Source organism: Mastigoproctus giganteus, chromosome 8, assembly GCF_048544385.1.
Source record: "Mastigoproctus giganteus isolate SK-2022 chromosome 8, ASM4854438v1, whole genome shotgun sequence".
NCBI classification, from domain to species: Eukaryota; Metazoa; Arthropoda; class Arachnida; order Uropygi; family Thelyphonidae; genus Mastigoproctus; species Mastigoproctus giganteus.
The window spans coordinates 123095662-123120508 of record NC_143582.1 but is presented as its reverse complement, the minus strand read 5'-3'; the positions used below and the strand labels follow the sequence as shown (position 1 = coordinate 123120508).

Genomic DNA, 24847 nt, shown 5'->3' with positions numbered 1-24847 from the left:
GTGATTGTTTCACAACTTCTATTAGAATAAGTAGCGACCTGGAGCGAGTTGTGTTGGACGGATGGCAGTCATCGTGAAACAGGTGGGTATATGGGATGTGTTAGAGTAACTAAAAATAAGAATAGATGCATGTATACTTGCTTGTATACCAATGCTAGAAGTATAGTTAATAAATTTGATGAATTTGAAGGGTTGGTCAAGACATCAAAGGCGGATATTGTTGGGATATCAGAGACGTGGTGTCACACTGATACAAGGAATTCCGAACTGGAATTTGGGGAGTACAATGTGTACAGAAAGGATAGACAGGATAGGAAGAGAGGAGGTGATATGCTGTTAATTAAGAAAAAAATAGAATCAAAAGAAGTGCATCCAGTTGATATATATGAACAGTGCACTGTTGAGTCAGTTTGGTGTGACATAAGCATTGCAAAAGCAAAAATAAGAGTATATAGGCCTAATGACTTGAATGAGTGCAATGAACAATTTTACAGAGAAATAGAGTGGGCTAGTAAATCGGAATTATTATTATTATTATTATTAATACCCATATTGTGCAAGGAAGCCTGAGGCTTATGCTGCACCAGGAAAAAAAAAAATTCCCAAGTTACCCTGAGAGAGAGAGAGAGAGAGAGAGAGAGAGAGAGAGAGAGAGAGAGAGTCAAAAGTAGAAGGGAATCACCAAGGAAGAGAAGAATGATGATATCCAGCTCAGGACCCTGGGTGTGCCAAGCCCATACTCACCAGATGTGAGCCATCGGGGTTAATGTCTTATAATGGGGGATTTTAACTTCCCAGATATTGATTGGAACTTGTGGGTTGGTCACTCACACACTAGTGAGACTTTTGTTTACTTATTGGATGATTGTTTTTTACAGCAGCATGTTCGAGAGGCAAGCAGAGAAAGTAATACTCTTGATCTGGTTATCAGCAGTGATCATTCATGTATTAGGAATTTGCAGATAAAAGAACCACTAGGTGGCAGTGATCACAGTGTACTGACGTGGGATTTACTTAAAGATTAAATTACCATCAGGGGTAAAGGAAATGGTTTTTGCTTCCGTAAATACGAGTACAGTGGTCTCCGACAGTTTTTAAATTCTGTTCAGTGGGATAAACTGACGATGTTACCAACAGTAAATTCTAAGTCGGAAGCATTCAAGGAATTAATCGTGGAAGCTGCTAAAAGTTTCATACCTATTAAGAAATATTGTTCAAGGTTTAGGCCTAAATGGTTGTCAAATGAACTAATGAGACTCGTAAAAGAGAAGAAAAATGCATGGGATGCATATAAATTATCAAGCGACTCAGAAGCCTCTGGCAGATATAAGTTAATCTGTAATCTGGTCACAAAGGAGGTCCGGCAGGCGAAGGCAGATTTCGAAAAATCCTTGGCAAAAGATGCTAAGAAAAACAGCACGTATTTCTTTACTTATATAAACACTAAAAGGAAGGGGAGGAATCAGATTGGTCCACTTGACATCGATGGTTCGACTGTTGATGATCCTGCTCAGATAGTAAACAAACTGAATGAGTATTTTGCATCTACATTCACACGTGAGGAATTATTAAGGTTTGAAAATGACAGAAGGTTATCAAATTGTAGCAGGATACTTAATGATTTTGTAATAACTGAGAGCAAAGTGGAAGAGAAATTGTTGAAGTTAAACGTAAGAAAAGCACCTGGGGTGGATGGGATCTATCCAGTTATATTAAAGGAGACGGCAAAGCAACTAAGCAAACCCTTAGCCATAATTATGAGAGCGTCCTTGGACTGAGGGGAGGTTCCCACGGACTGGAGATGTGCAAATGTATCCCCAATTCACAAAAGGGGATCGAAGTGTGACACGAGTAATTACAGACCAGTTAGTTTAACTTCTGTTCCGGGTAAAATAATGGAGTCACTGGTTAAAGATGCATTGCAGGATCATCTAAACAAGACTGCAGCAATAATTCAGACACAGCATGGGTTTGTCAAGGGAAAGTCTTGTCTGACAAATTTGATAGGACATTATGATGTGGTTACAAAGGAACTGGATGCAAAAATAATTTTGATATGATATATTTGGATTTCAGGCAAGCTTTTGACACTGTTGCGCATTGAAGACTATTGTACAAATTGGAGCAGAATGGTATTAAGGGTAAGTTGCTACAATGGATAAAAGGATGGTTAAGTGGGAGAAGACAGAGGGTGGTAATCAATGGGTGCTGCTCTTCTTGGACTAATGTTATTAGTTGGGTCCCACAGGGTTCGGTGTTAGGTCCACTGTTGTTTTGTATATTTATCAATGATATTGATGAAGATATATCAGGCTTAATGTCGAAGTTTTCAGATGATACAAAGGTTGGCAGGGTTGTTAATGACAGTAATGGCAGTGTGCTACTGCAACAGGATCTTGATAATTTGGGCAGATGGGCTAAGAAGTGGCAAGTGAAGTTTAACCTTGACAAATGCAAAGTACTGCATATGGGTAGAAGTAACCCCAGAGAAACGTACCAACTGTGTGGTACTACACTTAAGGTGGTAGAAAATGAAAAAGACCTGGGAGTAATTGTGCAGGCAGATGTGAAGTGTTCTGAGCAATGCAGTCAGGCTGGCAGGGCAGGTCATGGGGTTTTGTGAATGATATATAGGAATTTTGCTAGCAGGGAAAAGGAGGTGATTAACCCTCTTTATAAGGCAATGGTCAGGCCACGCCTTGAGTACTCCGTACAGGTCTGGATGCCTCGTTTTAGGAAGGATGCAGATTTACTTGAGCGTGTACAGAGAAGGGCAACAAGATTGGTGAGGGGAATGAAGGGATCCTCTTACCAAGAGAAGACTAAGTTCTGCAAATTGCAGTGGCTGGAGACTAGGCACCTGCGCGGTGATCTGATTGAGTTAATAAGGCCTTGAATGGGTTCAGCACGCTGAATTCTGATGGGATCCTTCCACTTGTTTAGATTATGAACCTAAGGGGGCATAAATTCAAATTAAGAAAGGGCAGATGTAGTATTGATGTGCGGAAATTTGCTTTTAGTCACCGGGTGGTGAATTGCTGGAACAAACTTCCATCTGTCGTTGTGGAAGTTGATAGGTTGAATAAATTTAAGGAGGAACTGGACAGGCATTTGGAGGGAATAGTGTGATTTTTTTTTTTTTTGGCTGATGCTGCACAAGCTCATACACTTGCTTTCTTGCATCACATGCCAATACTACTACTACTACTACTACTACTAGTCCATTCTATTTCTTTGTATACAATATTCATTGTACTCATTCGAATCATTAGGCCTATAAAACTCTCCTACTCTTATTTTTGCTTTCGCATTGCTTATGTCACACCAAACTGGCTCAACAGTGTACTCTTCATCTATATCAACTGGATACACTTCTTTTGATTTTATGTTTTTCTTAACAGCATAACACCTCCTCCCTTCCTATCCTGTCTATCCTTTCTGTACACATTGTACTCCCCAAATTCCAGTTCGGCATTCCTTATATCTGTTGGGATGTCTCTGATATCCCAACAATATCCGCCTTTGATGTCTTGACCAACACTTCAAATTCTTCAAATTTATTTAATGTACTTCTAGCATTGGTATATCTGCAAGTATACATGTATTTGATCGACAAGGCTCTGATCATATGCTCCCTCCTATCGTGTCTGGCTAGAATTTGAGATACTTTCAAATTGAACTCTAAGTGACGGCTTTTTTTCAACATTGACGTGTACTTGTTGAGTAATTCCGCTGGTCTCCTACTCATCCTGTGATGTGTAGGAGACCAGCGGAGTACTCAAGGCGTGGCCTGACCATTGCCTTATAAAGAGGGTTAATCACCTCCTTTTCCCTGCTAGCAAAACCTCATTATATGATTAGTGCCAACGTTTAGAACAATATCAGCCGCTGTGCTTTTAAAGATGATATCTGCTCTGGAACGTCATTAACCTTTGTCCCTGGAAGTCATACCGTGTTCATATTCCATCTTTCCTTTTTTGCCCAATATGTTCCCCTTTTTCCTGAGAATAGAGTCACCGACAACAACTAGTTCCTTTTTGAACAGCGCGTTCTTCTTTGGGGTTTGCCGCTGTGTTGCATGATGTTTAAATGCAATCTGTGGCATTTGATGTGGGCAGTTGAGCGTTTGATGGGCCCCTCAATTGAAATCTTTTGAGGGCTTGCACCCTGTACTTCAAGCTGTCAACTGCATAATGCTGCATAAGCTTGCTTTCTTCCATCATTTGCTACTAGTAATGCTTACCGTTCTGTCCTCGGCCGTTCATATTATAAACGGACTCGTATTTATTTATTTCTAATTTGCGTTTATTATATTTTCTGGAATTACGGCTGAATTTAATTTTAATAGCAATACATTTTTTTTATGCCATTTTGGTTACAGAGTAAATACGTTATTCTATTCTCTTATGGTTTGCGCTGGATTTTGGGCTAAATGTTTGCGTCTCCTTTATCATTGCATATGGATTTATTTTTGTATAGGTTAGAATTCTGGGTTACATGTTGCACTGAATCGTATTTGTATGTATGGTTGGAAAGAAAATTCCAAGTTCGCTATTTTTGAGTGATTGTTTGTAAATTGGTATTTTGTGAATTTCGGATGATGTATTGAAGCGAGTACTTACCATTCGTGTTACATTACTGTGATAGAAAGATCAATATATATATATAAGTAAGTTCGAAATTGGTACTTTAAGCCTATTTAAATGTATTAGGTTCTACCACGTTATGTGATCGTTTGATTTTAGTTATTGGCGTAATATTGAAATCCATGTTTTTGCTCTGTAACTTTTTGACTGATATATGCGAATATATCTGATTTTTACCTTTCGCTTTTTTTGTTACATAGGTAGGTTAGTGACTTATGTCCATTCGTTTTATTTTGTCACAGTAGCGAAACTACAAATTCTCTCCCTGCTGGAGGGGGGGGGGGTGAGACGAATTTGTAGAACTGCCAAATTTATAGAGGTACGACGGGTCCCTGGCACTCGTTAATGATTTCCGCCGTCCGCTAATTCGTTGGCTAGTGGATTTAGTGGTATAGTAGTTTCGCCACCCACTGTTCATTTATAATTGTGTATGTAATCATTGGTATTTTCCTTCTACAGAATATTTCGAAATACACTAAAATTTTTCGTTTTAAGAAACAGGTGCGTTCCACCAAAGTAGCTCGTAAGCAAAAATACGTTTAAAAATGAATTTCCCGTTAGTTTAGTCTGGGAAAGATACACTTTGTGTGGCATGTTTTAGTTGTAGTGAAAATTCACAGTGTAGGCTGAAACAAGGAGTCATTATTTTTATTGTAGCAATGTAGTAGTAGTAGTGGCATGTGATGCAAGAAAGCAAATGTATGAGCTTATGCAGCATCACCCAAAAAAAAAAAAAAAAAAAAAATCACACCATTCCCTCCAAATGCCTGTCCAGTTCCTCCTTAAATTTATTCAACTTCCACAACAACAGATGGAAGTTTGTTCCAGCAATTAACCACCCGCTGGCTAAAGGAAAATTTCCGCACATCTATTCTACATCTGTCTTTTCTTAATTTGAATTTATGCCCCCTTAGATTCGTAATCTGAACAAGTGGAAGGATCCCATCAGAATTCAGCGTGCTCAACCCATTCAAGGCCTTATATACCTCAATCAGATCACCGTGCAGGTGCCTAGTCTCCAGCCACTGCAGTTTGCAGAACTTAAGCCTCTCATGGTAAGAGGATCCCTTCATTCCCCTCACCAATCTTGTTGCCCTTCTCTGTACACGCTCAAGTAAATCTACATCCTTCCTAAAATGAGGCCTCCAGACCTGTACGCAGTACTCAAGCCGTGGCCTGACCATTGCCTTATACAGAGGGATAATCACCTTCTTTTCCCTGCTAGCAAAATTCCTATATATCATTGACAAAACCCCATGACCTGCCCTGGCAGCCTGTCTGCATTGCTCAGAAAACTTCATATCTGCCTGCACAATTACTCCCAGGTCTTTTTCATTTTCTACCACCTTAAGTGTAGTACCACACAGTTGGTACGTTTCTCTGGGGTTACTTCTACCCATATGTAGTACTTTGCATTTGTCAAGGTTAAACTTCAGTTGCCACTTCTTAGCTCATCTGCCCAAATTATCTAGATCCTGTTGCAGTAGCACACTGCCATTACTGTCATTAACAACCCTGCCAACCTTTGTATCATCTGCAAACTTCGACATTAAGCCTGATATACCTTCATCAATATCATTGATAAATATACAAAACAACAGTGGACCTAACACCGAACCCTGTGGGACTCCACTAATGACATTAGTCCAAGAAGAGCAGCACCCATTGATTACCACCCTCTGTCTTCTAGCACTTAACCATCCTTTTATCCATTGTAGCAACTTACCCTTAATACCATTCTGCTCCAATTTGTACAATAGTCTTCCGTGCGCAACAGTGTCAAAAGCTTTCCTGAAATCCAAATATATGATATCAAAATTATTTTTCACATCCAGTTCCTTTGTAACCACATCATTATATCCTATCAAATTTGTCAGACAAGACTTTACCTTAACAAACCCATGCTGTGTCTGAATTCTTGCTGCAGTCTTGTCTAGATGATCCTGCAATGCATCCTTAACCAGCGACTCCATTATTTTACCCGGAACAGAAGTTAAACTAACTGGTCTGTAATTACTCGTGTCACCCTTCGATCCCCCTTTGTGAATTGGGGATACATTTGCACATCTCCAGTCCGTGGGAACCTCCCCTGAGTCCAAGGATGCTCTCATAATTATGGCTAAGGGTTTGCTTAGTTGCTTTGCCGTCTCCTTTAATATAACTGGATAGATCCCATCCACCCCAGGTGCTTTTCTTACGTTTAACTTCAACAATTTCTCTTCCACTTTGCTCTCGGTTATTACAAAATCATTAAGTATCTTGCTGCAATTTGATAACCTGCCATTTTCAAACCTTAATAATTCCTCACGTGTGAATGTAGATGCAAAATACTCATTCAGTTTGTTTACTATCTGAGCAGGATCATCAACAGTCGAACCATCGATGTCAAGTGGACCGATCAGATTCATCCCCTTCCTTTTAGAGTTTATATAAGTAAAGAAATCCTTGCTGTTTTTCTTAGCATCTTTTGCCAAGGATATCTCGTAATCTGCCTTCGCCTGCCGAACCTCCTTTGTGACCTGATTACAGATTAACTTATATCTGCCGTATGCTTCTGAGTAGCTTGATAATTTATATGCATCCCATGCATTTTTCTTCTCTGTTACGAGTCTCATTAGTTCATTTGACAACCATTTAGGCCTAAACCTTGAACAGTATTTCTTAATAGGTATGAACCTTTTAGTAGCTTCCACGATTAATTCCTTGAATGCTTCCCACTTAGAATTTACTGTTGCTAACATCGTCAGTTGATCCACTGTACAGAAACTAAAAACTGTCGGAGACCACTGTACTCGCCTTTACGGAAGCAAAAACCCTTTCCTTTACCCCTGATAGTAGTTAAATCTTTAAGTAAATCCCACGTCAGTACACTGTGATCACTGCCACCTAGTGGTTCTTTTATCTGCAAATTCCTAATACATGAATGATCACTGCTGATAACCAGATCAAGAGTATTACTTTCTCTGGTTGCCTCTCGAACATGCTGCTGCAGAAAACAATCATCCAATAAATCCACAAAAGTCTGACTAGTGTGTGAGTGCCCAACCCACAAGTTCCAGTCAATATCTGGGAAGTTAAAATCCCCCATTATAAGACATTCCAATTTACTAGCTTACTCTATTTCTCTGTACAATTGTTCATTGTACTCATTCAAGTCATTAGGCCTATAACACACTCCTACTCTTATTTTTGCTTTCGCAGTGCTTATGTCACACCAAACTGACTCAACAGTGCACTGTTCATCTATATCAACTGGATGCACTTCTTTTGATTTTATGTTTTTCTTTATTAATAGCATAACACCTCCTCCCTTCCTATCCTGTCTATCCTTTCTGTATACATTGTACTCCCCAAATTCCAGTTCGGCATTCCTTATATCTGTGTGACACCATATCTCTGATATCCCAACAATATCCGCCTTTGATGTCTTGACCAACACTTCAAATTCATCAAATTTATTTACTATACTTCTAGCATTGGTATACATGCAAGTATACATGCACCTATTCTTATTCTTAATTACTCTAACACATCCCATATACCCACCTGTTTCACGATGACTGCCATCCGTCCCTGAAACCCCCAACACCCCTCGCTCCAGGTCGCTACTTATTCTAATAGAAGTGAATATTAGAATTTTGAGCAAACCCCTTTTATTTTTTCTTAGCCTTTTATTTTTTTGATGAACAGCATATAATTTTTTTTCGCCTTTTAAATATAGTACACAGGTTGTCTTCTAGTTGGTGAAATTTTAATAATTTCAATAAAATCAACTGAAATGAGGTGACATTCTGTTAATTGTGCTCAGGGGCATTGAGAGTTGGGATGGGATGAAGAGGGACCCAGTCAGCACTGCATTGATTTAGAGGTGCCTCCATAGCCAGGTGGGAAGAAGCATCAGTGCATAGCACACGCTTCTTGATTAGACTGGGGTTCGAGCCCGTCACCACCAAATACAGAGGATACGGAAAGGTCAGGGAATGACCACCGCATATTCCCGGAGCAATATGGCCTTAGTTGCTAATGCTACTAAAAACCAAATAACAAGCAGTGATTTAGAAAGCCATAACACTGTATGATGTTGATAGATAGCTGGACTCCATACAATAAATCGATTCATTTTTATTTTATTTATCAATAAGATATTGCTGAAGAAATATTTGATATTGATAGATGAAGTACCTTACATTATCTATAACAACCCATCAATAACAGCAGTAAAAATTTTAATACATTAATATTTATAAATGAACAGCTTTACAAATATGTTATTAATAGGTTTTAATTATTTTTTCAGTACGAAATAAATTATTTGTTTCAATTGGAAATACAAGATTTCTTCCTAGTCAGCAAAATGTCAGTAGGAACAAAGAAGGGTCTGGTTAATACAAGGCAACAACAAGAAAGTTCATTTTTTTCAAATTCCTTATTAAATACATATGCATTGTTATATATGAGGTGTGGCAATAAAGTTTCTGGACTGGTGCAATAAAATGAACAGAAAGTTGAAGGGGTTCAAAAATTTTTGAAAAGAGTCAGCGAACACATCGAAAGAGATGATATTCAGTTCAGCAGTTACGTTTTTCTTTATGGCCTCAACATTTTGAAATCTTGTTCCTCTGAGGACAGGTTTCAAAGCACAAATTTTGCAGACCTTCCTTTTCCCTAAATCTTCATGAAGAATTTGACAAATCGTTCTCTTTTTCATATCCAACTCATCACCCATCATTCTGGAGGTCAGAAGACAATCGCTGCTCTGACCTCATTTTGAGAGGTTGACTGATGCTCAGTTCCAGTGTCATTGCACACATCCTCACATCTTTCAATTGCTGAAATTATTCAAACACACTGGTATGACTTTAATGCTTCATGACCATGAACAGTTCTTAACATTTCACATGTTTCTCTTGTAGATTTTCCCAGTTTAAAGCAAAATTTGTTATTCATTGCTCCATTGCAAAATTTGTGCTTGTAATGTTCTGGCTCATGCAATGACACGAAATGTTAATGCTACAAATGAAACTGGTTGTTACTTGCAACTTGTCAGCCTACTGGACAATCTTTATACTACCATTTGTTGGAGGAAGTTTGAAGTACAACATATCACTTCCATTTATTTTCACATTCATCAAACATGACCGCAACAGCACCAGTCCAGCAACTTTATTGTTGCTCCTTGTATGCAAACCCCACATACTTTAATGTTGAAACATTCTGTTAAATTCTTCCATTGTTTTTATCATTCTCCCACCTCCATAATTTATGTGGAACTATGTGACCTCCTTTCTCTGAAACTTAACTTTCTCCAGTCCAACTTTTGTAACAGTGTGGTAATTTTCTTTGGCGATTTTAGCATTCTCAACTCCTATTGGCTGCAGTTTTCTAATCACACAGATCATTCATTTACCTAATAGAATAACTGACTATTCTAACCACACACCCTAGTCCCTTGGTTTTTTTTTTTCCCTTTCATACAAAACTCTTCAAAGTACATAGTTGAGGTGAGTGGTCTTCTAGATACCTCAGATCACAATTCGGTGATAGTCTGTTCTCTGATCGAGTCTTCCTTTTGTGGCCATTCTCAGCCTCACATTTGGCATTACTATAATGCAAAATGTGATGAACTACGAGATTTCTATTTTTCTTATCTTTTGGGTCTCTATTTTAAATCTTCTGATGTAAATGTTTGCTCCTATCAAGTCAGAGAAATTCTTGTAGAAGTGAAATCCTTTATTTTTGCTCTCCACCTCAAAACCTTGTCATTTATCTAAACCTTGGTTTTCTAATAAATGTGCTAAGGCTGTTCAAGTTAATTATACATATATAGAAAACAGGTGGTATCCTAAACTTCGGATCCATTTTCTGCCTAAGCTAAAGTTCAAAAAGTGTAAGCAGTAATTAATCAGTCTAAACTAAATTTTGAATAGGCTAATAGTATAAACTTGTTTCTAGTCCACATGTTATTCAAGCATTGTAGGTTGAAGTTCTCTTGCCAAAATTATTGGCTGCAAACTTTGCCTATCTATGCTTTCACCTCTGTTAAAGCTGAGGAGTCAGTTGAACCTGATGGTTCTACCAACTCCTCAGCTAAAGATTAAGGCAACTTATTTTTATCCTCCTTTTTTTTTCTAATTCTTATAATTTGATAATCTTGATAAACCACCTCCTACCATTCTGACTACACTGCACTCAGTGCTGCCTGCAGTGTTCTGTCTAAGTGATGTCAGAATTCTGAACAGTCCTTGATGCCAAGACAGCTAGGTCTCGATGGCATTTCTCCACTTGTTCTCAAAACATGCTTTCTTTTTTTTTTTTTTTTTTTTTTTTGCTTTTTATGAAACCCCCACACACGAAAGATATTAGAACCTATAGTACTTAGTGGGTTGAAGTGTAATTTTCTGGAAATATGCGTGAAAGGAGGTTGTGCCAGAAAATGGAAGATGAATCAATAAATGAGGAAGAGAAGTTGGTTCTGTGAATTTGATGTTGGATTGTAAAAGGATGCTGGCCAGTTGTAGCACGTGTTAGGACTAGTTTGAAATAGAGAGAGGAAATTATATGAGCCATTCAGAAGAACAGTAGAAGTGTCTATAGGAAGCTATATTGTTATTTTCTACCTTGTTGTTTTCAGTATTTATTAATGAAATTGATGATTGTGAATGCAAGATGCCGCAATCGATAGCATTAGTAGAGATATATGATGCAAGAACGCATGCTTATACAGCACCAGCCAATAAAAAAAAAATAATAAATAATTGCAATTTCACCCATCCATTCACCCCAAAAGTTTGCCAGTTCTTCCTTGAATTTATTTAAACTATCAATTTCCACAATGACTGGTGGAAGTTTTTTCTTGCCAGTTCAACCACCCGCTGGCTAAAGGCAAATTTCTACACATTTGTCTTAACTCTTTCCTTAATTTGAATTTATGCCCCTCAAGTGCGTAATCTAAGCAAAAGGAAGAATTCTATCAGCATTGAGCTTCCTCAAACCATTCAAGGCTTTATACAACTCAGTCAGATCACATCCCAGGTGCCTAGTCACCAGATGCTGCAATTTGCAGAAATTAAGCCTTTCTTGGTAAGAACAATGCTTTGTTCCCCTCACCAATCTCAGTCCTTCTCTGTACTTGTTCCAATAACTCTACATCCTTCCTAAATGTGGTCTCCAGACCTGTATGCAGTACTCAAGGCATGGCCTGACCATTGCCTTATACAAGGGGATATTCACCTCTTTATCCCTGCTAACAAAATTCCTGTATATCATTGACAAGACCTCTTGAGCTGCTCTGGCAGCCTGTCTGCACTGCTCAGAAAGCTTTGTATCCGACTGCACAATTACCCCAGTTTTTTTCATTCTCCACTATCCTGAGTGTAATACAGCACAATTGGTACGTTGCTCTAAGATTACTGGTACCCGTATGTCCTACTTTGCATTTGTCAATGTTAAACTTCAGTTGCCACCTCTCAGTCCATCTGCCCACCTTTTCTTGATCTTGAAAGTATATCCAGCGTAATGTCTAAATTTGCAGATGATATAAAGGTTTCTAGGGTTGTTAAGATAGTAATCAAGGTAAGCTACTGCAACAAGGCCTAAAAATAGGCAGATTGGCTGAGAAATGGCATTGAAAGAAGCAGTACAAGAAAATTAAAGACATGGGGATAATTGTGCAGTCAGATTATGAAGTTCTGTGTGCAGTGACAGATGCCAGGACAGCTTGTGCAGTTTTGTCTATGATGTACAGAAATTTTGCTAGCATGGATGCAGAGGTGTAGTCAGTGAGTCATTCTGGTCTTTTGCCAAAACTATTTGCTGCAACTTTTGCCCATCTCTTTTCTCACATCTGTCAAACCCAGATGGTTCTATTGCTGCCTCAACTAAAAATAAAGCTGACCTGCTTACATCCTGCTCGTCTTCTAAGTTAGCTTTTCCCAAACTGGGGTCTGCATAACGTTCAGAAGGGGGTATCAAGTAATATGTTTATATATATATATATATATATATATATGGGTCTGCAGGTTTCAGTAGTTTGGGAGCTGCTGTTCTAAGTCATGTATTGATGATCTTGGTAAACCACTTCCTTCCATTCCCAGTCCATTTCATTCAATGCCTCTTGTGATCTTCCATTAAAAGAACTTCAGAAGAATTTTGAACAATCTTGATGCCAAGAAAGTGCCAGGTCCTGATGGTAACAAATTTCTCTATTTGTTATCCAAACCTCTGCTCCTGAGCTTATCCCTCTGCTGCATCACCTTTTTTTTTTTTTTTTTACAATTTCTTATACACCTGGTGTTTTCCCTTCTGCTTGTAAATTTGCTCATATACAGCCAGTTCATAAAAAGGGTGACAAATTGCTCCCATCTGATTATTGTCCCATTTCATTTCCTTCTACTGTTTTTGAATTAATGGACAAATCTATTAACTGCTAATTCCTGAACTGTGTAGAAACCTTCCATCTGATCACTGATTGCAGTTATGGAGTCTGTGATTGTCGATCCACTAGTGATATACTGTCATCAATTATCCATCTATAGACAAATTCAGCAGACTTCAGTGTAACTGAAGCAGTTGTTCTTGATATTTCAAAGGCTTTTGATCATGTTTGGCATATAAAGGTCTTCTAAATAATTTTCCACCATATAGTTTGCCAACTGTTTTTTATGAGTGCCCAGTGGGCCACTTTTGGTAAGCAGAACTGGCGCTGTGGGATTGGGCCTAAAGTTTTCTGTCTGATTGCTCACTGTGGGTAATGGTATACATCTCTCAGTTTTCTAACTTCTGCACTAATGCAGGTGTTCTCGAAAGTTCAGTTCTTTTTCTCGCCCCTTACCTCTTGTATATTAATGACTTTTTCCATTGAACAGAAATCCTATCCATAGTTTTGCTGATTATAGCAAATTGCATTCCACATTGCAGTTTGAGAAACCATGCACTGTACAGACAGGTTCAACTTCTCAAATATCCATTACCAATTCCTTAAATGCCAGTGGCCAGGTAATTGTTCATTTGGGGAAAAGGTAACTTTAAATCCTTGTAAAACTCAGTCCAGGCTTTTATATCTTGTGAGAAGGATTGAGATGGGCTGAGAAATGGCAGTTTAAGTTTAGCATTGGCAAATGAAAGGTACTGCACATGGGTAGCAGTAATCCCAGAGTAACTTATAATTGTATGGTACTACACTCTAAGTAGTGGAAAATGATAAAGACCTGGGGGTAACTGTGCAGTCAAACATGAAATTCTCTGAGAAGTGCAGACATGCTGCTAGGACAGCTCATGGAGTTTTGTCAATGATATACAGAAATGTTACTAGCAGGGATAAGGAGGTGATTATCTCTTTGTATGAGGCCATGGTTAGGCTGCATCTTGAGTTCTGTGTATAGGTGTAGAGCCTCACTTTAGGATGTTGATCTGCTAGAATGGGTCAGGTTGGCAATAGGCAACCAGGTTGGTGAAAGGAACAAAAGGGTGCTCTAATCTAGAAAGGCTTCAGTTCTACAAATTGCAGCATCTTGACACCAGACACCTGCAGGGAGATTTGATTGAGGTGTTTAAGGTATGAATGGATTGAGTAAGCTGAATGTTAATGGTATTCTTTCACTTGCGGAGACTGTACATGGAGGGACATCAATGGTTGCAGGATATTTGTGTGGAAGTTTGCCCTCAGCCAGTGTTTCGCGTTGATTGTTGCAACAGGTTTTTATCTGTTGTGGAAGTGGTTGAGTTGAATAAATTCAAGGGAGAACTAGACAAATTCTTGGAGGGCACGGTCAGGTGAACTGTTTTTTTTTTTTTTTTTTTTTCTTTTTTTTGCTGCTTTTTTTCAGCTTGCTTTCTTGCATCATTTATCATTACTACTACTACTACTACCAGGACATTTAGAAACATCGACCTTTTTCATTGCTGTTTGTAATTTTTCCAGTGAGAATGGAAAGGTAGTCTCCTCGGGATTTTATATAGACTTTTCTAATCTGATTCCAGCATGAAGCTCGTCTAGGATAGGGTGTTCCAGAGGAAAGAGCGTGTTGAGAATAGGAGTCTCAGCAAAACCTTATTTATAAGGTTTTGCTGAGACTCCCTTTTGGCAGTTGCAGTAGCTTTATCAAAATTTATTTTTAATCTTTGGTTTTTCACCTTCAGAAAATTCAACTTCTGTTAGAAGCCAGTTTCTGTGCTGTTGCTATCGACACCTGGCTTGATAAATTTGTTTTTTCAAATTTGTTGAATAGTCTGTTCCACCATACACATGCTTTTGGAGTAATTTTTTCTTTTTAGTTGACAGATAACAAGCTTTCAGTATCGTTTTCTGCATGTAATTAACAATTTCTTGAGCATCTAATTGTTCCAAATACAAGTAGCATTTGCAGATAAGTCTTTTTGAATTGAAGAATTGAACCTATCCTATTTAATATTCTGAATAGAGAAATGTGTTAGCTTGGAAAGTATATAATCATCATGATTAGATCTTTGCAGAAGTCTGATTTGGAAGAGTATTCCATGATGATCACTGGAACACCAGTCAGGATCAACAAGCCAGTTTGGAATATTATTATAGCTTATTTGCTTGCTGAAGTTGTAGTGAGATCATTGTTGTATTCTCCTGAAAAACTTCTGTAAGCAGAAGGTTGTTGTGGACAGTTACTGATAACAAGGTTGTTAGCGATCAAGAAGTTTTCCAGATGTTCTCTTTCATCAGTAAAATTTCTGAACCATGTCAAAGATTTCGAATTTGTGTCAGTGGTAATGACAAAATTTGAAGGTCCAAGGAAATGCAGAGCTGTTTCAAGGTAATTTATTGTATATTAATATCAGTGGATGGTGGGAAATAAATTGAACAGATAGCACAAGAATGGTGTATGGCTAATATGTACGCATGTAGCAAATTGATTGCAAATACTTATAACAGTCACATTGCAGGATTTGTTTAGTACAATTAATTTACAAGTTTTTGGATCTGGTGGTACATTGGCAAGTATTATTTGAGAGAGGAGTTGAGAAGCCCATAATTTTGTACATATTATTAGAAGGGACTTTTGTTGCATACAATTCTTGTATAGCTATTATATCAGTATTATTTTCTTCAGAGCTTTTGCAAATTTTGCCAGCAACAACTGTAGATCTGTGACCATTTATTTGACAGATTTTTAGGGTGGTCGTTTGGGCAGAATTTGATTGTTGACCATTAGATGAATTATTCAGTTGGTTATTCATAATTGGTCCTTAATCATACTTGTTCTAGAGCTTTTTTATATACACAGAAATTCTCATCTTAAACAGATTACTGATGTTTTATTTTTCTGTCTTCTGCAATTAATACATTGTGGAGGTTGATCCTTAGGCAGATTTTTCTCAGAGATGTAGGCCCACTATAATGATCATATGATGGTGTTTTAAAGTGGTTGGAAAACAAACTAAATTCGATGACTTTAGAAAATCTGAACCAGTTGAAATTGTTAAGTGAAATGAAGGGAGATGCATATGAGGCCAGTGAACATTTAAACAAAAAAACATGTTCTGTATTATGCTTGCCATCATACTGTACCATTGTGACTTTAATCCTATAGAATATATTCTGGGTAAAATCATGTATTGCAAAACAGAATATGGAAGTAATGTTTTGAAAGCTACAGAGGCAGAATTTAATTCAGTTACTGTAGAGAGGAATGGAAAAGTACTTGCTGACATGTAGATGTACTGCATCACAAATATTGGAAAAATTATGGAATAATAGCAGAGAAAATATATAATATTAAAATACTATACGACAACAGTGAAATGGATTCGATGAAATGTTATTAAATTTTCATTAATATAGTAAACTTATATATCCCTGATTTTATTTTTATAGATCTGCGGATAGCTTATCCTCTGATAAATCACCCCTCAATGGAATTGAACCCTTGTAACACAGAAAGGTAAACTTTTAATCTTTAAAATATGAAAATAAGATTATATGAAATTAGGCAAATATGACAATATTAAATTTGTAACACTACTTATCAGGCATACACATCCATAAATTCGAATTTATATACATATATAGAAAATGAAATGGGGATCAAATTGATTAAACCATGCTAAATTATTAACATCATTAACAGGTATAGTTCTGTAGCTTATAGCACACATCTTATAGCTTCCTTCCTCAATGTCCAGAGTAGCTGTGTCCACCTGTGATATTACTTATTCCTCTGCTATTCCTTGCATTCTTCTAGGGGTCATGATATAGTTTGCTTGATATATAAATATATATATATATACAGTAAGCGCTGGTTATAGTGATCACAATTTTGATTCTAATAAACAGTGATTCTAATAGGCAAAAATCAACAAATATTATCCAGACACTATAAAAATAAAGATATAAAGCACAAATTTACACTTTATTACCAAAGGTTTATTACCAATTAAAAGATACATAAAAATTGGAATATTCTTCCAATTTTTACATTCCAAACAATAAAAATAAATTTATCGACAGGTTAGAAAAATAAAAATAAATTTATGCTAATGTACATAGCTTAATTAATTAAACATAATGTAATTATATATAATGTGTAAAATTAAACTTTGTAATATGATTATAAGTTAAAACAGTTACTTATTTTAGATTGCTTTTTAAATTATCACTACAAAGTCTATTTATAGATTTTTCATTATTGTATAACAGTCTATATTCACGATCACTTGCACCAGTTATTTCCAACGCTCTCTTCAGGATGGCTATAGCTTCACGAGTTTGCCTGTTTTGTAACTGGAATTCATTCGGGTTCATCTTCATTTTCCTCCTCCTTGGTGAAATTATCAGTAACAGACTATTAAATTTTTTCATCTGTTAAAGCTGTAGTAACTCGTCGATCACCATCTATGTCCACCCAATCATTAAACTCCTGTTCACCCATGTCTTTAGGCTTTTCAACGTGATTAATATCCTGACTTAGTTGCCCATTATGAATAATTAATCCACATTTTTTGAAACAGTTGCTAATGCACGTTTCGGAAACTTCATTCCAGGCATTCATTGTCATATGAAGTGCATCTGGAACAGTTATCTGCTTTGCGATATTGGATGGTGTTCCCAAATCTTCATCTATACACTGGATGATTCTTCGCCTTATATCTGATCTATAGCGTTAGCATTAGCAAAGCACATGATGCAAGAAAGCAAGCTTATATAGCATCATCCAAAAAAAAAAAAAACACACCACACACACACACCCCCCCCTTCTCATTTCACCCATCCACTCGTTCCAAATGTTTGTCAACTTCTGCCTTGAATCTGTTTAAGCTATCAACTTCTACAACGACAGATGGAAGTTTGTTCCAGCAATCAACCACCCGCTGGCTATAGGCAAACTTCCGCACATCTATCCTACAACCGTCTTTCCTCAATTTGAATTTATGACCTCTCAGGCGATTATTCTGAGCAAGAGCAAGAATCCTATCCGCATTGAGCATGCCCAAACCATTCAAGGCCTTATATAGCTCAATTAGATCACCTCGCAGGTGCCTAGTCTCCAGACACTATAATTTGCAAAACTTAAGCCTTTCTTCGTAAGAGCAACCCTTTGTTCCATTCACTAATCTTGTTGTCCTCTGTACTTGTTCCAACAGCTCTACATCCTTCTTAAAATGAGGTCTCCAGACCTGTATACAGTACTCGAGGTGTGGCCAGACCATTGCCTTATACAAGAGAATAATCACCTCCTTATCCCTGCTAGAAAAATTCCTGTATATCATTGACAAGACACCATGAGCTACTCTTGCAGACCATCTGCACTGCTCAGAAAACTTCATATCTGCCTGCACAATTACCCCCAGGTCCTTTTCATTCTCTACCACTGTCAGTGTGGTACCACAGAGTTGATACATTTCTCTGGGATTACTGCTTCCCATATGTAGTACATTTTGTCTCTGTTAAACTTCATTTTCCACCTCTCAGCCCATCTGCTGAACTTTTCTAGATCCTGTTGTAGCAGTGTACTGTAATTAGTGTCATTAACAACTGTGCCAACCTTCGTATCGTCTGCAAACTTGAATATTAAGCCTGATATACCATCATCAGTATCATTTATAAATACAGAAAACAACAATGGACCCAACACTGAATCCTGAGGGACTTCACTAATAACATTAGTCCACGAAGAGCAGTGTCCATTGATTACCACTCTGTCTTCCACTCAACCATCCCTTTATCCATAGCAGCAATTTGCCTCCAGTGCCACACTGCTCCAATTTGTACAGCAGTCTTCCATGTGCAACAGTATCAAAGGCTTTTCTAAGATCCAAATATATGATATCAAAGTTATTCTTTGCATCTAGTTCCTTTGTGACTACATCATAGTATCCAATCAAATTAGTCCGACAAGATTTCCCCTTAACAAACCCATGTCCGAGCTATAACTGAAGTCTTGTCTAGATGATCCTGCAATGCTTCTTTAACCAGTGCCTCCATTAATTTCCCTGGAACAGAAGTTAAACTAACAGGTCTGTAATTACCTCTCTCCCCCTTTGATCCTCCTTTGTGGATTGGGGTCACATTTGCACATCTCCAGTCCATGGGTACCTCCCCTGAGTCCAGGGAAGCTCTCCTAATTATGGCTAAGGGTTTACTTACTTCCTCTGCCACCTTCTTTAATATAATTGGATAGATTCCATCAACACCAGGTGCCTTTCTTGTGTTTATCTTCAACAATTTCTCCTCCCCTTTACTTTCAGTTATTACAAGATTATCTAGCTTACTGCCAGAGTTGAATACACCTCTGGCATTCCCCTTCCTGAATAACTCCTCATGTGTGAATGTTGAAGCAAAATATCCATTTAGTTTCTTAGCTATCTGAGCAGGATCATCAACAGTTGAACCATCGATATCAAGTGGACCAATCTGATTCATCTCCTTCCTTCTAGTTTACATAAGTAAAGAACTCTTTGCTGTTTTTCTTTGCATCCTTTGCCAAAAATTTCTTGTAATCTGCCTTCGCCTGCCTAGCCTCCTTTGTAACTTGGTTACAGACCAGCTTATATCTATCATAGACTTCTGTGTAACATGTTAATTTATATTATGAATCAACAGGGATTACCTTTATTTTAGATACAAAAAGCTTCTTTTCAAACCAACTCTCCTAGTCCAACTCGCGATATCAATTTTGCAAAACATGTGGGACATCTTCCCCACTATAGAACCGTAGTTTTCAGACCGTACAGTCTCAACAATTAGCGCTCAAGACTTCTGTCTTCAAACACCATACCTCTGGCAGCAAGGAAACCATTACGTGGATGGGCGTAGAATTAGATTTTTGAAGGTCTAAACTGCATAATAAATATGGACCGTTTATTTCTTTTGGTCCTGTAGCTTGACTTTAGAGTTAAATTTAGGGGTCTAAAAAAATTAGGATATGGGGGGATTATTCTCTACATTCCTTAAGTCGGACCAGAACTTTTCGGGGCATCATGTTCACAGGAATAGAGCAACTCACAATTAATCCAAAACTTTTGTGTTATGTTGTAGTGTTTGTTCTTCACGCATGCGTATATGTGACCAATCGTCGGACAATAGGAATGGTCTACGGATATTGATTGAAGTTTATGTAGTTTCATCTCTAAGGCTTCCACAATAAGTAGTTTGTGGTAGTTGTGTTGAATATTTATAATTTTTGTTTCATTAAGGCCGAATGAATGTCGTTCATTTATTGCGTGGAGCGAAGTTCTGAAGGAATCTCGGCGGTAAATTATAATTTAAACCTTTATTTAATAGGGCTATTTGCTGAGAAGTTAGCTTAATAGATGATAAGTTCTTTACATTATCTGATGGATTAGGGTCGTTATGGGAACCGGTGTTTAAATAGACCTGGAAGTCATTAATATGTGGTAGATTTCTTTTGAGAAAGGTGTGGGAATTTTTATCTGCATTTTTGTTGTTTCGGTATGCACTCTAATTCTCAAAACGATTGTGTGACGAATGATGACCTCTGTTGTGTGGAAAACCCCTAAGGGCTTGTAATTTTAGATTATATCTATTCTCTAATGTGGTGGATTGGGTGTCGATTTTTAATTGAATGGCTTGCTTTGGAGTATTCCAATCAATACTGTTTAGGTGTTTTCAAAAAATATTGCGATATTGTTGAATCTGTTTAAAATATATCTTTTTTAGATTAAATCGAGATTTTAAAGCTAGTTTTACTATGTTGCTTGACATGGTAAGAACTAATTTTTGTATTCCTTGGATTTTCAAACCTAGCCAAAATTTAGCAAATTTCTGTATTAAATTTTCAGAAAGACATTGTTTTAAAAACTGGATATGATATTTTTGGGCCGCATATTTCAATGTAATTCTAGTATAGTCTTGTTTTAACCCTGTTAGCCATTTAGCCATAGTGTTGTATATTACTGTATGACTCGAATGGTCAATTAAGTCAGTATACACGTATGCATGAAGTATAGTTCTAAAAGGGGCAATCAAATTTTGAATTTTGAGCGGAGAGGGAGAAGCAAAGTGTAAAGTCGACAATCTATGGTATTTAAAAGATTTGATAATAGAGAGCTATTAAGTGCTCGATAATTCCTATATTCTATTATATTACGAATCAACAGGGATTACCTTTATTTCCCCCCGAGATTCCCCCCCCCCCCTTCCGAAGAAACAAATGATTATTGATCTTGAGTTCGCTCTTAGAGATTTCCCTCAAAAAAACTTATTAATCCAACAGACTAATCGATTCATAAACCAAACTATCCCCTCAATATCAAAACGACATAGAGCAAAAGCTTTACACGCACTTAGACAAAACCGAGATATCGTTATTCAAAAGACCGACAAAGGTGATACAGTAGTTATTCTCAATAAAGAAGACTATATAAATAAATTATGCACCATCATTTCAGACACAACGACATACGAAGAGGTTGCACCATCAGAGTTCAACAGCTTAGTTAACAAATATAACAAAATGCTCACCACCTATAGGAAAGATGACCACATCACTATGGCCCAACTTAAACAAATTAAAGCCCGCACATACAATATCCCAACCTTATTCGGCCAAGTAAAATTACACAAAACAGGATATCCAATACGTCCAATCGTGTCATATATGAATTCAGCTTTGCTTCCTTAGCCATGTTCATCTACCCAATTCTTAAACCACTCCGAGAACTCCTAACATATAACATAAAAAATTACGATGCTTTATTCATGAACCTCAAAGATCTCCATATCAGGATATGAAGTTATATTCACTGGATGTGACTTCACTATACACTAATGTAAATGTACCTTACGCCTTAGACATAGTCTGGGTCTACTTAAAAGATGATAACATAAAATTTAATAACACCACACTCCCCAAAGACAGAATATTCGAATTAATAAAACTATTAGTAAATGCTAATTACATTCTCTTTCAAGAAAAAATATACAGACAGATTTTCGACCTCCCAATGGGCCTAAACAACAGTGGACTCATTGCTGAACTATACTTAGACAAATTAGAAAAGATCCATCTTGATCCATTTACACCACAGATCATATATTACGGAAGATATCTTGATGACATCATAATTATCACAGATCATTTGACCATAAACAATATTCTACAGGTTTTTAATAACATCCATCAGAGATTAAAATTTGAATTAGAAATTGAAGCAGAAACCCACTCCATAAATTTCCTTAATTTTACCATACACAGATTAGACCAAAAACTAAATTTCAGCATATATAGAAAACCCACTAATAAGGGGATGCTTTTGCATTTCCACAGTTATCATCTCCAACCATACAAAAAATCGGTCATGCTGAATCAATTTCTTAACACCTTTAAATATTCTTCCACCCAGATTTCTCTAACCACTGAATTAAATGAATTAACTAGAAGATTCTCAAATAGGGGTTACCCGCTAACCTATATAAACAAAGTTAAAACAATAGCCTGTGATAAAATAAATAACAACAGCCTCGCAACAAACATTGCACAAAAATTTGACAAGACCAAAATCAAAATACATTTCATCACCATTCCATATGTCAAGTACTGGTACAATAAACTTAACCAAATATGCAAGAGAACAGACATGAAAATCATAGCAAAACCCATGAACAAATTATACACATTCTTCAGAAATCGACCTTCAAACACCACATTCCAATCACAGCATGACCTAGTATACAGCATCCCGTGCAAAAATTGTGACGCTGTTTATGTAGGATCTACCATGGGAGTGGCACAGCTTCGAGCAAAACAACAGGAAGCTTCTGTGCCGGTGGGTCATTCAAATGTATCGGAACTTTCGTTCCATGCAATAAATGAACAACATTCATTTGGCTTTAATAAAACAAAAATTATAAATATTCAACACAACTACCACAGACTACTTATTGCGAAAACCTTAGAGATGAAACTACATGAAACTTCAATCAATATCCGTAGACCATTCCTATTGTCCGACGATTGGTCACTTATACGCATGCGTGAAGAACAAACACTACAACATAACACAAAAGTTTCAGATTAATTGTGAGTTGCTCTGTTCCTGTGAACATGACGCCCCGAAAAGTTCTAGTCTGACAAGGAATGTAGAGAATAATCCCCCCCCATATCCTAATTTTTTAGACCCCTAAATTTAACTCTAAAGTCAAGATACAGGACCAAAAGAAATAATCGGTCCATATTTATTAAGCAGTTTAGACCTTCAAAAATCTAATTTTATGCCTATCCACGTAATGGTTTCCTTGCTGCCAGAGGTATGGTGTTTGAAGACAGAAGTGTTGAGCACTTATTGTTGAGACTGTACGGTCTGAACACTACGGTTCTATAGTGGGGAAGATGTCCCACATGTTTTGCAAAATTGATATCGCCTTCCCCAAGAATTATTAGCGAGTTGGACTAGGAGAGTTAGTTGGAAAAGAAGCTTCCTATATCTAAAATAAAGGTAATCCCTGTTCATTCATAATATAATAGAATATAGGAATTATCGAGAACTTAATAGCTCTCTATTATCAAATCTGTTAATTTATATGTATCCCATTCATTTTTCTTCTCTGTCACATGTCTAATTAGTTCATCTGACATCCATTTAGGCCTAAATCTTGAACAATATTTCTTTGTTGGTATGAAAAGCCTAGTAGCTTCCATGATTAATTTTTGAATGCTTCCCATTTTGAATTTGCTCTTGGTGACATCATCAGTTGGTTCCACCATATATAATTTAAATACTGTCTCAGACCACAGTAGTCACCTTTACGAAACAAAAACCCTTCCCTTTACCCTTGATGGTAGTTACCTCTTTGAGTAAATCCCACTTCAGCACGCTGTGATCACTGCTACCTAGTGATTCCTGATGTGTGTGATTCTTAATGCATGAAGAATCACTACTGATAATCAGATCAAGAGTATTACTCCTATTTGCCTCCCGAACATGCTGTAGAAAACAATCATGCAATAAATCCACAAAAGCTTTGCTAGTGTGTGAGTGACCAACCGACAAATTCCTGTCAATATTTGGGAAATTAAAATCCCCCATTATAAGACACTCTAATTTACTGGCCCACTCTATTTCTCTGCACGATTGCTCATTATGCTCATCAGATTCATTAGGCCTATAACACACACACACACTCACTCATTTTTTTTCTTTCCCAGTGCTTATGTCACACCAAACAGACTCAACAGTGCACTGTCCACCCACATCAATTGGATGCATTTACTTAGGTTTTATGTGTTTCTTAACTAACAGCATAACCCCTTCCGGTCCTGTCTATCCTTTCTGTACACATTGTACTCACCAAATTCCAGTTCTGCACTGCGTATGTCTGTGTGACATCATGTCTCTGATATCCCAACAATATGTCTTTGATGTCTTGACTAGCACTTCAAGCTCATCGAATATATTAACTATACTCCTAGCATTGGTGTACATGCAAGTATACATGCACCTGTTTCTACTCTTAGTTACCCTAACACAGCCCATGTATTTACTTGTTCCACTATGACTCCCAGCAGTCCTGGAATATTCCCATTGCCTTGCTTTCCAGGCTACTGCTCAATTGCATTTCAACAGAAGTAGTGCAAGCATGACTTTTACCTCTGCCAGCGGCTACTGTTAATCTATTAGTCCGTGTATCCCCACAAGCTAGCAGTTTTCCGACCCACCTTACTCTGCCTCGATAGCATCAGCAAATATTCTTGCACCCTTTCTACTTAAGTGTA

General features: G+C 37.3%; 1 protein-coding gene across 3 annotated transcripts in view; it reads left to right on the top strand.

Annotated features, from left to right (window-relative positions):
- The first annotated feature begins 4505 nt into the window (after positions 1-4505).
- Positions 4506-24847, top strand: part of LOC150081794 (RNA-binding protein 25) — a 769112-nt gene continuing 748770 nt past the window's right edge. For 2 of the 3 annotated variants that reach the window (XM_090378892.1, XM_090378890.1), the window contains exon 1: positions 4506-4669. The gene's annotated coding sequence lies outside the window, so the exon portion shown is untranslated. Of the gene's footprint in view, positions 4670-16500; positions 16559-24847 lie in introns of those variants that run through there. The other variant, XM_090378891.1, reaches the window with a different exon arrangement.